Source organism: Drosophila pseudoobscura, chromosome 4, assembly GCF_009870125.1.
Source record: "Drosophila pseudoobscura strain MV-25-SWS-2005 chromosome 4, UCI_Dpse_MV25, whole genome shotgun sequence".
Taxonomy (NCBI): domain Eukaryota; kingdom Metazoa; phylum Arthropoda; class Insecta; order Diptera; family Drosophilidae; genus Drosophila; species Drosophila pseudoobscura.
This window is the reverse complement of record NC_046681.1, coordinates 454460-467564: the sequence shown is the minus strand read 5'-3', so window position 1 is coordinate 467564 and position 13105 is coordinate 454460.

The following is a 13105-nucleotide window of genomic DNA, read 5'->3' as shown; positions in this document are numbered from 1 at the left end:
GGGTGATAGTATCGTCTCGATTTAGCTGCGCTCCGCATATTTGCCATTTGTTTTGCATAAATTGCCATTTGTTTTTTGCAAATAAACTTAAATTAACTTCCTAACCAGCCTACAATCTGTAAATCTATTCTACTCGGATAGTGCATGCGTTTTGATTTGTGCGTAAACATTATTTATTTAACTTCTAATTTTTCGGCGTCGGCTTGTGAGTACGCATTACATTGCATTACAGCTCTCGTTTTGTAGCTTTTCTTGTTTTATCACTCTCTCGCAATCACCTCAACTTCAATAACTGTTCTTTCTCTCTCGCTCTAGTATTTTTCTGTTCACTAGCTATCTCTCTCTCATTAGCTGCTGCTGCAACTGTTCTCCTCTCCTCCTATTAGCGTTTATCTGGCACACTGGTTTGATAGCCATTTGTTTTGAAATATTATTTGATTTTAATTTTGTTCAAATTTTGTATTATGAAGTTTTCTGTGGTATGAGCCAAAAAATCCTGTCGGAAAGAGATCACCCATGATCAGCCGAGTATCCCCTGCTGGCTCTGCGATAGCGTAGTGCACGCAAAATGCGCTGGGTTTATGGGACTTGTGGGCGATTCCATATCAAAACATAATGGCTTGCACTACAGTTGTGAGGCATGCCGTGCGGTTGAGACTGACATGGTCATTTTTATGAGTTAGACGCGGAAGGGATTTCGCTTTTAAAAGCAGTACGATCGGTTCCTAGCCATGGAGTCTCAATTTGGCAGTCTGCATCTGCTGAACGAGTCTCCGAGGCGCAAAAAGGTCACTCCGCGGGATCTACAAGTGCCAACCGTCACTCAGCCGTGTGCCGCCGAAAAACTGACTCCGACCACTCCAAGTGTGCAGCAGTTGATCTCGTTTGCCACTCCAAGGGCGACGACAGCTGCTGGCGATGCAGATTTGATAGCCGAGTTTAGCGCTTCGGAGAACGTGCAGCCAAGTACGTCTGCAATGGCAGTGTCCGTGTCCGTGGTGTCGGCAAGCTCGCTAGCTGTCCCGTCTATTCCGAATATACCAGTGATCAGAAGGTCCGGACCTCCGGATATTGACACCACAGGTACTATGCCTGTGCTGCCTAAACCAATGGTGGGAGTTCCACCAAAACGACCTCAAACGGCCCCTGACCTCATATCTAATGATATAATTGCTTTTATTTAAAGCAAAATAAAAGCCGTGGGTTTAAAGGTGGAGAAATTTAACTTCTCTTATGCCAGGGAGATAGCCTCGTTTAAGATAAGCATCTCCCCAACTCAATTTGACACCACCGCCAAATTTTAGCCGGAGCATTTGGTGGTGAAGGATTTTAAGGCTAAGAGGAAGAATAGGGCCCCATAACTCCAAAAAATCATTCCATTGTGCCACCTTCAACCTCAACTTCCTCTTCCTCATCTTCCCGTCCTGCTTCCACCCTTCCAAAAATTAACTTCTCTTTTAGTAACTTATCAGAATGATAGAGGCTTACGTAGTAAGCTCAGCATTCTTTTCCGGGATAGTGTTGCATTTGCTCCCCACGTTATTGTCTTTACTGAAACCTGGTTAAAGCCGGATACTCTTAGTTCCGAGATTTTGGCAGGTCGGTACACAAATTTTAGAAAAGACCGTTGTGGAGATAATGTTTTTTATCCCCAATCGGCCGACTAATTATTTCAATTAAATAAAACTCGGCGCAGAAATAAAATTGCGATATGCTCTTTAATGCGTGACATCCAAATTGCAAGTGTGGCTTGCCTGCCCTTTACATTGCCGCTCCGATCGCTAAGCGCAGCTTCGCTCGGCCGACGTCGGTAGGCAGACGCAAAGCGGAGATAGCGAAGAGCGAGCTGGCAGAGAGCGTTTAGCAGGGCAAGCAAGCGCAAAGCTTTAACAAACAAATGAGTGACATAGACATAAGTAACAAACAAAATAAGCGGCTGAGGGCCAAGAATTAGGTGCTATTTGGTAAGCGGCTAATCGGCTGCGTTCTGCTCCGAACATTCACCCCCCGTTGGAAGGCAAAGACTTTCAACAGATCCATCCTGAAGGGGCAGAACCGCAACTTTTCCAACGGCCCTCTTGAAAAGGCCTCTTTGAGTGCGGATGACGACTACCCTGATGGTTCCATCTTTTCCTGGGATGACGCTCTCAATGCGGCCAAGCGGCCACCTTAATGGTGGCAGCGTTTCCTCTTTCATCATGACTAGCGCTCCTAGCTTGATGTTTGGAGACGATGACCGCCACTTGCTCCGCTCCTGAAGAATCGAAAGATACGCCGTGCTCCATTTTCTCCAAAACGCCTGCTTCATTTGACACAGCCGCTGCCATCGACTAAGTAGGTTGACCCGGAGATGCGTCACATCTGGCTCGTCGAATGCAGCTTTCGGGGCTCCATTGAGAAAGTGGTTTGGCGTGATTACGTCTTGATCATCGGGAACCTCTGTAATTGCATAGAATGGCAGGAAATTTGGCAATGTAGAAATTGTTGAAAGTTGAATTTCATTTAGCGTGGATATGTAGGTTTTTAATATATTGAAAAGTTCGCGCTGCAGTTCCTGATTCTCCGATCGCAGTTTTTCCACTTGCACCTGGCACTCGAGCAGCTGCTTCCTGCATTGCTGCTCTAAGTTTTGGTACTCCAGCGTTGTGGCCCGAAAATCGTCATTAGAGATGGAGGAGGAATTTTCAAAAGCGGCTAAAACTGCACGCTTATTCTCCGAGCTATCAATGCTTCCTGACACTATCCAACCAAGTTTTGTCTCCTGCAATGTTGGCAATTGGTCTGATAGTCGAATCTGTCCGACGCACATTAAATCGAAGAACAAACCACCACCTATCAACAGATTGATACGTTGGGGCTTGGAGAAATTAGGATCAGCTAGTTTTAGATTATTCGGCATGGGCCAATCCTTTGCGTCTAGGCCGAAGTTAGGCTGCATTTCCGTAATTGAGTTGGTGACAATTGCAGCGAAGGAAGCTCGATAGCTTGCGTCCTGGGATTGTACAACTATATGTACAGACTTGCTCGAAGGTAGAATGGAATCTCCGATTCCAGAGATGTGAACATAAGACGAGCGATGATCCAACTGCAACTGATCAGCAAGTCTAGATGTTACGAAGTTTGCCTGTGATGCAGAATCCAAAATGGCACGACATGGGATAAGTGCTCCATAACGATCTGTTACATGGACGAGGGCAGTAGGTAGCAACACGTTCTGGCTAGGCTGAGATTTCTGGATCGAGGGGGGAGGGCTAGAACACCCGCTTGCTAGAAGCACAGTCGCGGCCTCTTGCTGGATCGATTCCTCGGCCGGTGAAGAGGAAGATGAAGCACCCGTTCCCGATGGAATGTGGAGTAGCGTGTGATGTTTGGCCTGGCAATGCCTGCAAAGTCCTGACCTGCACCTCTGCAATTCATGGCCTTTGTTGAGGCAGTTCAAACACAAGCGGCTCTTCTTTGCTTCTTTGTATCTTTCAAACGCAGAGAGATTCAGGAATGCCTGACATCTAGATATGTAATGCTCGGAGGAATTGCAATGGTTACATATGGGGTTAGGATGGTCGTTACTGGAGGTGATAAGGGTGACAGGTTTGTCTTCTCCCACCTGTTGACTAGGACTTGTTGCCATGGCTGATCCCAAATTCTCCAGCATCCGACATCTCGCTTCCAAAAATGAGGCCATGCTTGACCACCGAGGCAATCCTGACGTCGGCAAGTTCTCTTCCCATTTCTCCTTTGTTTTGTGGTCCAGTTTCGTGCCTATGATGTAGATCAGCAACCCATCCGAAATCTCCTGCGGGGTCGCCAAGGTCTGAAGTGCACGCAAGTGCGAATTGATTTTGTCGCTGAGCGCGCGCAAGCCGATAGCTGAGCCCTTCTCCACCCCTTGCAGCCCGAAAATAGCCTTGACGTGTGCCTGAAAATGTAACAGTTTATTATCGAATCGCAACATTAGCAAATTCAACGCCTTGTCGTAATTCTCCTCAGAAAGTTCCAAGGAACGAATCGTATCCAGCGCAGCACCATCTAGACATCCACGAAGATATTGGAATTTTTCGATGATTGGGATACGATGGTCTTTGTGCACCATTGTCGAGAACATCGAGTGGAATTCTGGCCAATCCATGTAGCTCCCACCGAATCGCGGAAGCTGCAACTCGGGCAGTCGAGAACGGCCTATACTATTATAGGCGAACAACGACGAATTTCCCTCGAGAGTATGCCGAGCTGTTGAATTGGCAACATTTACCGTGCGAGCAGCCATCAACTCCCGCGACAGCCTGGACCTAACCTTGACATAAACATTCGAAAAGTCCAGCCGGGCATCATGGGCTAACTGCAGGAAATCCAGCCTTTCAAGGCTCGTTTGAGCGGCATCGAAATCGGCATTCATTCGCTCGATTTGTTCTAAGCGAGCTTGAAGTTCTGCCTCATCTAACTCGGCAAGCTCTTCCTTGGTGAGAAAGCGATCCATGGCCTTTAGTTGGCGCGCGACGGACTCGGCCTTGTGCTTGTAGAAATCTACATCACTCGGCATTGCTGCGTTCGCGACATTGGTAGGCTCAGGTGCTGCCATGTTGAGGTTTTAAAAGAGTCACTCAGCACGACCGAAAAAGACACCCTGTATACGTATAAACGTGCGAACCGAAAGCAAAGGGATTACAGCTAATGCCTTTAGCTGTGCGAGCTGTCCGATTCCGCTTTGTACTCCGCTTGTGTGTATTAGTGAGTTCGCTGCACTGCACTGACCGAATTGTCGCGACAGAGAAATTAATAGCCAGCAATGCGTGTATGTAGGTGTATGTAAGTATGTTTTAGCACCGAATTGTGCTTAACCGCCGAAAATTTGTTAAGGCTAACGAATGTCGATCGCGAATGATAATTAATTGACACTGCAACTCAGAGATCACGTCGGGGTCACCAAATTTTATGTGGAGATAATGTTTTTTATCCCCAATCGGCCGACTAATTATTTCAATTAAATAAAACTCGGCGCAGAAATAAAATTGCGATATGCTCTTTAATGCGTGACATCCAAATTGCAAGTGTGGCTTGCCTGCCCTTTACATTGCCGCTCCGATCGCTAAGCGCAGCTTCGCTCGGCCGATGTCGGTAGGCAGACGCAAAGCGGAGATAGCGAAGAGCGAGCTGGCAGAGAGCGTTTAGCAGGGCAAGCAAGCGCAAAGCTTTAACAAACAAATGAGTGACATAGACATAAGTAACAAACAAAATAAGCGGCTGAGGGCCAAGAATTAGGTGCTATTTGGTAAGCGGCAAATCGGCTGCGTTCTGCTCCGAACAACCGTTCATCTCGACGTACAGGAGGGGCTCTAATTGCAGTGGATTCTAACTTAACGTCGGAACACTTCACAGTCCAAGTTCAACAGGAATTGGAATTCCTGTGTGTAAATCTGATTCTTCCCGCTTTCGCTATTTTCGTTACATTTTCGTATATTCCACCTTCTTCGGATGTCTGTATTTATGAGCAGCCCTTGTCCGCTTTAACCGCTGTTTCTTCCTCGCTTTTAGATAAATGTTTTGTATCCAGACTTCTGTGATATGTCGCTGTTACAAGAATATTTCAGAACTTCGCCACGCCCACTTTCGCTCCCACAAAGGATGAAAATCTGTGGCATCCACAAGTTTTAAGATACGAGAAAACCAAAAACGTAGAATCATAGAGAATGACCTTATCTATGAGATTGCTGAATCTGGATTGATGATTTGCAGTGGCTACGCAGCGCCCGACGACATGTTCAGACACGTTTTCTGTCTTTCCCGCAGGCAAACATTGTCGCTCAATGTAGCGATACTGACTATGTATCGGGTATAAATGTAGAGTTGCGGTCGCCGCAGCAACTCACAACCCATTCGTTTACAATGGCTTTGGGACATTTTTTGATTCTTGTGTCCCGCTTTCTTGTCCGATTAGATCTGGAAAACCCCCTTGGTTTACCAAAGAGTTATCCAGTCTAAAAAACTTAAAATCAAGAATTTATAAAAAATTTCAAGAAGTGGGCTCTCCTACTTCTCATTCTCGTTATGTAATAGCTCGGTCAAACTTTTCAGTTCTTAATGCTCAATGCTATAAGAACTACCTATCTCGTTGCAGGATACGTTTTTCTCAGGACCCTAAACAGTTTTACTGCTTCGTAAACAGTAAGCGTAGAACGTCCGCACACCCATCCTCGCTATCATTTTGTAATACGTCAGCAAATAATGATCAGGCAATTGCCGATCTTTTTGCCCAGTTTTTCCAAACCACCTATTCTGAGGAAAGCTACTCTGGTCAACCGTACCCATACGGATTACCGAGGTCGAACGGCATTTTCAGTCCCTTGTTAAATGAATATTCCCTACTTCATGATCTTCGACTAGTTAAGCCGGTGTTTTCACCGGGTCCAGACGGGGTTCCAGGTTGTGTACTCAGGTACTGCGCCGAGGCTCTGTGTGGACCATTGCTTAAACTATTCACCCTGTCCATTGATTCCTCTGGCTTCCCTCAAATCTGGAAGGAGTCGTTAATAATTCCTCTCCATTAAAAAGGTAGCAAGTCTGACGCAAAAAATTATAGAGGTATAGCAAAGTTATCCTCTATACCCAAAATGTTTGAGAAGGTTTTAACTACGCACTTGCAACATTTCTGCAAGTCACTTATACCTCCAACTCAGCATGGATTTATAAGTCGGCGATCAACCACAACGAACTGGTTCGAGTTTACCTCTTTCATTATTAAAGGCTTTCAAGATAACTTGAAAAATAACAAAATAACATCTGTCTTATTTACACCGACTTTAGTAAATCATTCGACTCTGTAAACCATTCCCTTCCAGCACATAAACTTGACCTTTTAGGGTTTCCGCACAGATGGATGAGATGGATTTCTAGCTATCTTTGTTTCAGGTCTCAAAGAGTCTTCTCCCTGTCTTTACCAGTTAAGGTTTCTTCGGGAGTACCACAGGCCAGCCATCTAGGCCTCTTACTCTTCACACTCTTTATTAATGACTTGCCTTCGGTGTTAATATACTCTCGAGTACTTATATATGCGTACACTAGAAAAGCTGTTGGATTTGCACATCAGGAATGAGGTAGAGGGACTGATGTCAACAAACCAACACGCCTACACTAAAGGGAAATCAGTGGAGACGGCACTACACTCGCTAGTAGCCACCATCGAGAGCGCCCTTCACAACAAAAAGTATGCTTTGGGAGCATTTGTGGACATCTCAGGAGCATTCAACAACGTGGCCACAACCGCAATAACAAGTCGCCTAGAAGCGAATAACATACACCCTGCAATCAACGTCTGGATCAAAAACCTCCTAAGTTGCAGACGGGTGCAATCGGAGTGGGGCACTGCTTCCATGGTAAAGGGGGCACACAGAGGCACACCTCAGGGTGGAGTCCTGTCGCCACTACTGTGGAATCTGGTGGTCGACGACCTCATCAAGAGATTTGAAAGGAAGGCCCCAAAGATAACGGCTTATGCAGATGACATAAGCATACTTATTACGGGTGTATGTCCATCGACCCTCAGCTCCTTAATGGAACGTACACTCAGGGAGATACGTGAGTGGGCGGAAGAGGTAGGACTCAGTATCAACGCGGACAAGACGGACCTCATCCTCTTTACCAAGAGGTACAAGGTACCGATATGGACCCCCCCGAAAATTGACCAAACTAGGCTGACCCCAAAATCACAGGTGAAATACCTAGGCACAGTACTGGACAGCAAGCTGGCATGGAGGCCCAATGTAGTGGAAAGGGTGAAGAAGGCTACCATTGCGCTTTATGCATCCAAGAAGATGCTCAGCAGCACATGGGGCCTGTCACCTGCTCTAATGCACTGGATCTACATCTCGGTGGTGCGACCAACTCTGCTGTATGGAGCCTTAGTGTGGTGGCAGGCTACTGAAAAGAAGACATACCATAAGCTTATGGAGAAGACTCAGCGACAGGCTCTGCTCTGTATTACAGGGGCGCTGAGGTCAACCCCAACAAAAGCACTCGAAACCATACTCGGAATCGACCCCCTGGACATTCAAGCTCGCCTGATTGCGGGAAAGGCAGCACAACGCCTCATAGCATCAGGAAATCTATCGCCACAAGGATACGGGCATAGTTCAATCGGCAGGGAAATGACCAGATCAACTGACTACATGACCCCCCAAACTTGCCTTGACGTCAAAACAACCACATCTCTGGGACCTGAAGACTGGAAGATTGGAAGGGACCAAACTGAGCACCTCAATATATACACAGACGGCTCCAAGATGGACGGAGGAGTAGGAGCGGGCCTATACTGCACAGACCCCGTGATAAGGCTGTCGTATAAGCTACCCGACCCATGCAGCATATTCCAGGCAGAAGTTTTTGCCATCGGGAAAGCAGCGGAGGTCGCTCTCCGCACAGAACGAACACACGATGCGGTCAACCTATTCGTCGACAGCCAAGCGGCGATAAGATCCATGCAGTCGTCCGTGGTCAGTTCCAGAAGTGTCTTGGCGAGCAGGGAGGCATTAGACATCCTAAGCAAGACAAAGACAGTGCGGATCTATTGGGTTCCCAGCCACCAGGGCATCGAAGGAAACGAAGCGGCGGACGTACTAGCTAAGGAAGGCGTCGGGCTGGAGAATAGGAGAACCGAGAACGTGCCTGTCTCCCTCAGAACGCTGCAAGGCGATCTAGAGAAGCAGGCTAGAGCACAGACTGATAGCAGGTGGAGGAGTACCACCACCTGCAGAACCTCGAAGATAATGTGCAAGGAGCGCAACGAGAAACTTAGCCACTACCTACTGCACCTACCACGAAAGGACTGCAGACTGATGGTGGGAATACTAACAGGTCACTGTCTGGCTGCTGCACATGCAGCAAAGCTAGGCATCACCAACAGAGACAGTTGCAGGAAATGTGAGGAACCTGGGGCTATCGAAACCCTGGAACATCTCATCTGCAACTGTCCGGCTCTCTCAAGGGCAAGGAGGAGATACCTGGGCGCCCCAGTGTTGGCATCACTGGAAGATGCCTCCAAAAGGACGCCTCAGGAACTGCTGGCCTATGCTAAAAACACCTCGATTCTCGGGGACTTTTTAGAACCACGTTAACACTCCCGCGACGGTTCATACACCCCCCCATCCGGATAACTAAGGGCCATATTGGCCTATGCGCGGCCCCGCTGAGGGCCGTCCGGGTTAACCTAACCTAACCTAACCTATATGCGGATGATGTTAAACTCTATGTCCAGTATAAGGACATTTCATTTCATTCTCGCTTGCAATCCGATCTCAATAACTTTCAGTCATGGTGTTGTGCAACTTGTTACACCTTAATACCTCGAAAGCCCCCTTCTACCTCTTTATTGGCTCCCTATACCCTATTTGGTGGTCCTATTGAGAGAATCACCCTGGTAGATGATCTTGAGGTTATGTTAGACCACAAGTTAAAGTTTTATGAACACATTTCTACCATGGACATGGGCGTGCTTGCGTTTATAAAGAGGTGGTCAAATGAATTTGAAGACCCCTACATAACAAAGACTCGCTATACCTCGCTTGTTCGTCCGATCTTAGAATATGGCTCCTGGGTATGGTGCCCTCAGTACAAAGTACACCAGGACCGTCTATTATCAACGCAGAAAAACGTTTTACTCTTTGCTATGCGGGGCCTTAACAGGGATGAAAGTGTGAGACTGCCATCTTATTTCAGTAGACTGCTATTAGTGATCCTACAATCCTTAGTTAACCGTAGAAAAATTCTTGGTATGATTTTTATGCAAAACTTGATCAGGGGTGACATGGACAGCCGTGATCTGTTGAGCCGCATAAACTTCACGAATCCTCTAAGACTTACTAGAAATTGTATACCGTTGTTCCTTCCACTTTGTAGTGTAACGGACCTACTTTTTCGCTGGGATCGCTTAGCGGTCGGCAGATTCGATGCAACGTATTTTTATTGTTGCCCGCAACGACAAATAATAAAGACTTTCTCTTCGGTAATCTAATTTTGTTTTATTCGTATGGCGTTATATTAGGACTTAGGGCTATATATGACAATGTTACTTAGCTACGGATCTCCACCACGCGCGGGGCTCTCGTCGAGTGTGAAAGCGTTGAGGCTACTGATTGGGGCAAGTTGACCTCAGCGATTGTTTTGGCCCGCCACTCAAGTCCGCACTCCACGTCTCGCACTCCCCTCCTAGATTCCGCAAGTGGATGTGGATCACCACTTATCTTAGACTCACTCTGGGGACAGGCGGGTCCTGTTTCTCTGCTTCTGTATGCACTTCACTACACTTCTACGAACCGTACCGGGGATCACTTCTACGTTTTAGGTTCAACGTACGCGCGCGACCACTCATCTGCGAACGATCTCGCTCCGTCGCCGCAGCCTCCTTTTATGACCCCGCCTTAACGGGATCTCGGCTCAGTGTCGGTAACTTTCCATTGCCGTCTCCTGGTTTCCACGGCATTCGTAACGGGACCAGGCCGGTCCCATGACCTTATTTGGTCATGCGTCGGACCACTGTCGGCCCGATCCCGCCGCCTCTTCTGCCTCTCGTGTCTCTTCCTCTCCGAGAGCGGGACACTTCTCCTCTTTGGGGGCCCTTGGCCCCTTCGCCGCATTCGGATATCCGCGGGTATCCGGAGTGACGTTCGCCTTATCCGGCCAGCCATCAGCCTTATCCGGCCGTTCTTCAGCCCTATCCGGCTGTGCTTCGGCCGGATTCGGCCTGTGGGAACCGCGGTTCCTCACAGCCCCCTCTTTTTTCCGTTGCGGAATACTACTGTTTTCCGCGACCTTGCGGCGGAGTGTGCATTCCCAATTCAAACGGCCCCATTTTGCGCGCGCTCTTTATTGTCTCTGCGATCCTCCTCGCCCCCCTTTCTTTCCCCAAGTAAGTATTCAGTTTCTTTTTCTTTTCGCCATTCTCTGGTCGTTTATTCACTTTCTTTTCTTCTAATTTTTTTCCTTTTCTTTCCTTCTTTTTATTTAATTGCCTTTTTTTTTTGTTTTCTTTTTTTTTCACTGGTTGTGCTCCCGGAACACCTCCGTGCGCGTGGCCCACTTCTTGCGAAACGTATTGACATCACTGCCGCCTCGGGTCCTCTCCACTGCTGTTGCTGCTGCCACTGCCCCTGCTGCTGCTGGTGCTGCTGCCCTTGGTGCTGTCACTGCTGCTGATGGTGCTGCTGCCCTTGGTGCTGCCACTGCTGATGCTGCTGCACAGGTGCACGGTGCTTCCAGAGCTCTTTCTCCTCGACCTGCTGTTCATGCCGCGCTGGGCCCTCGTCGTCCTCGGACTGTGGTGTTGGCTGCCACATTTCCTCCTCCTGCTCCTCGGCCTGCTGCAGCCGCCGCTGCCACTCGCACTCGTGATCCGTGGGCGGGGCTTGGGTCGACCCCGGCAGCTCGCCCGGGGCGTGAGATTGCGCCCCATTGGTCTCCGGCTCCTCGGCCCGGAATGGTGGGGTGGCGGCTCTTCGTCACTCTCCTCGCCGGACTTCTTTGTGCCGGTGCCCTCTTCAGCCTGTCGTCGCAGCGCTTCCTTCCGCTCGCACCCCCGACGCCTCATCGCCAGCGCCGCCTCCAGCACCCGGTGGATTCTGCGCTTTTCCTCCGGCGTCGCCTGCGGAAACCTACGGTTCACCGCCGCGAATCTGTCGCGTAGGGTCAGTGGCTTTTTGGCTCCTCCGTCCGGCTCCGCCCTTCGCTGCTGCCTCCATCTGGCCTTCTCTCTTTTCCGCTATCGTCATCGGCGCTGTCCTCCGACGACACCGAGTCGCGTCCCGAGGGTGCAGGCGACACCAGTGGCGACGCCAGCAGCTGTAGGAACTGGGAGCCATCGCACCAATCCTCCTCGTCGCTACGCGAGAGCAAGGACGCCCGTCGCTGACGATTAGAATCGGCGCGATATCCCCCTTCTCCGATGATCCTCCATTTTGTTCTCGCTCTCCTCGTGGTCGAATCCGCGTTTCATCTCCATTATTTTTTTTTTGTGCGTGTGCTCCTTCGTGTGATAATTACCTCAAAGTGTTCGTTGGTCCGTTTTCCACCCACCTATATACACGCGTTGCATTGCCAATCGTCCCCCTAACTGTGACAGTGCTCCGTGTTTCGGTCTCTTTTGCCTGGTTATAACGGTTATTGAGTTTGTATTCATTGCCCGCAGCCCCGTCTCTCTGACGGCCGCGCTCTCTAACGGCATCGTTCCCCTTGTTGTTAGATCCCCTCACGTGTTGAGTGCCTTCCCGCTCTCCGCTCTCTTTCCGATTTCGCCGTCCTCTACCGTCCGTTGGCGCGTCTGGCCGTTCTTATCCCTTCTTCTTTTTTTTTTGTATATTGTTGTGTTCTCGCCTTGTTTCTTTGTTGGATATTGGATATAACAATTTTCCATCTTTGATGGACCCACCCCCTTCCCGTTTATGTTTATTTTGATTTTTATTCAAACCCTTTATTTTTGCTTATTTTAATTTTCATTTAACCCTTTATTTTTGCTTATTTTAGTTTTTATTTAACCCTTTAATGAGTTTATGTTAACTTGTATTTACTTCATACACGCTAACGTTGATCCATCTTCGTCGTCCCGTGCTGATTGGACCCTCCTTGGCCTGGGTGAGTTCTCCCGCCCCGGATGCCTTTATTCAAACCTTTCTCCATTTCCAGCTCGGCCTCTGCCCTCAATGCGGGCCGTATGCCGCGATTCCGCGGTCGTCCGACCCTCCGCCCGGGCTGGAATCTTTGGCTTACACTCCAGGGCAACTCCTATGCGCCTTCGGCTAGACTAATTTGGAGGTTGTTTCCCTCACACAGTGGCTCGCACCAGAGGATAATCCGACTCCTCGCCTCCACGCATGAGCGGCACCGTCGTTCCGGCCCGACGCTCGTAGTTGCCCTGTGAGTCCGCGTTGAGGCGTGAGCCTGGCCCTCGGTTTTTTTTGTTCATCCACTGGCTGATATCCCCCTCCCCGACCAAGGATTCGCTTCCCAGGTTTGGGTGACGAGTTTCCTGTTCAGGTTTGCTGTGTTTTTGTTTTGTTTTTTTTTTCTTGTTGTATTTTTATTTTAACTAATTTTCTTCCTTTTTTCCAGATTTCTCCCACCGCGG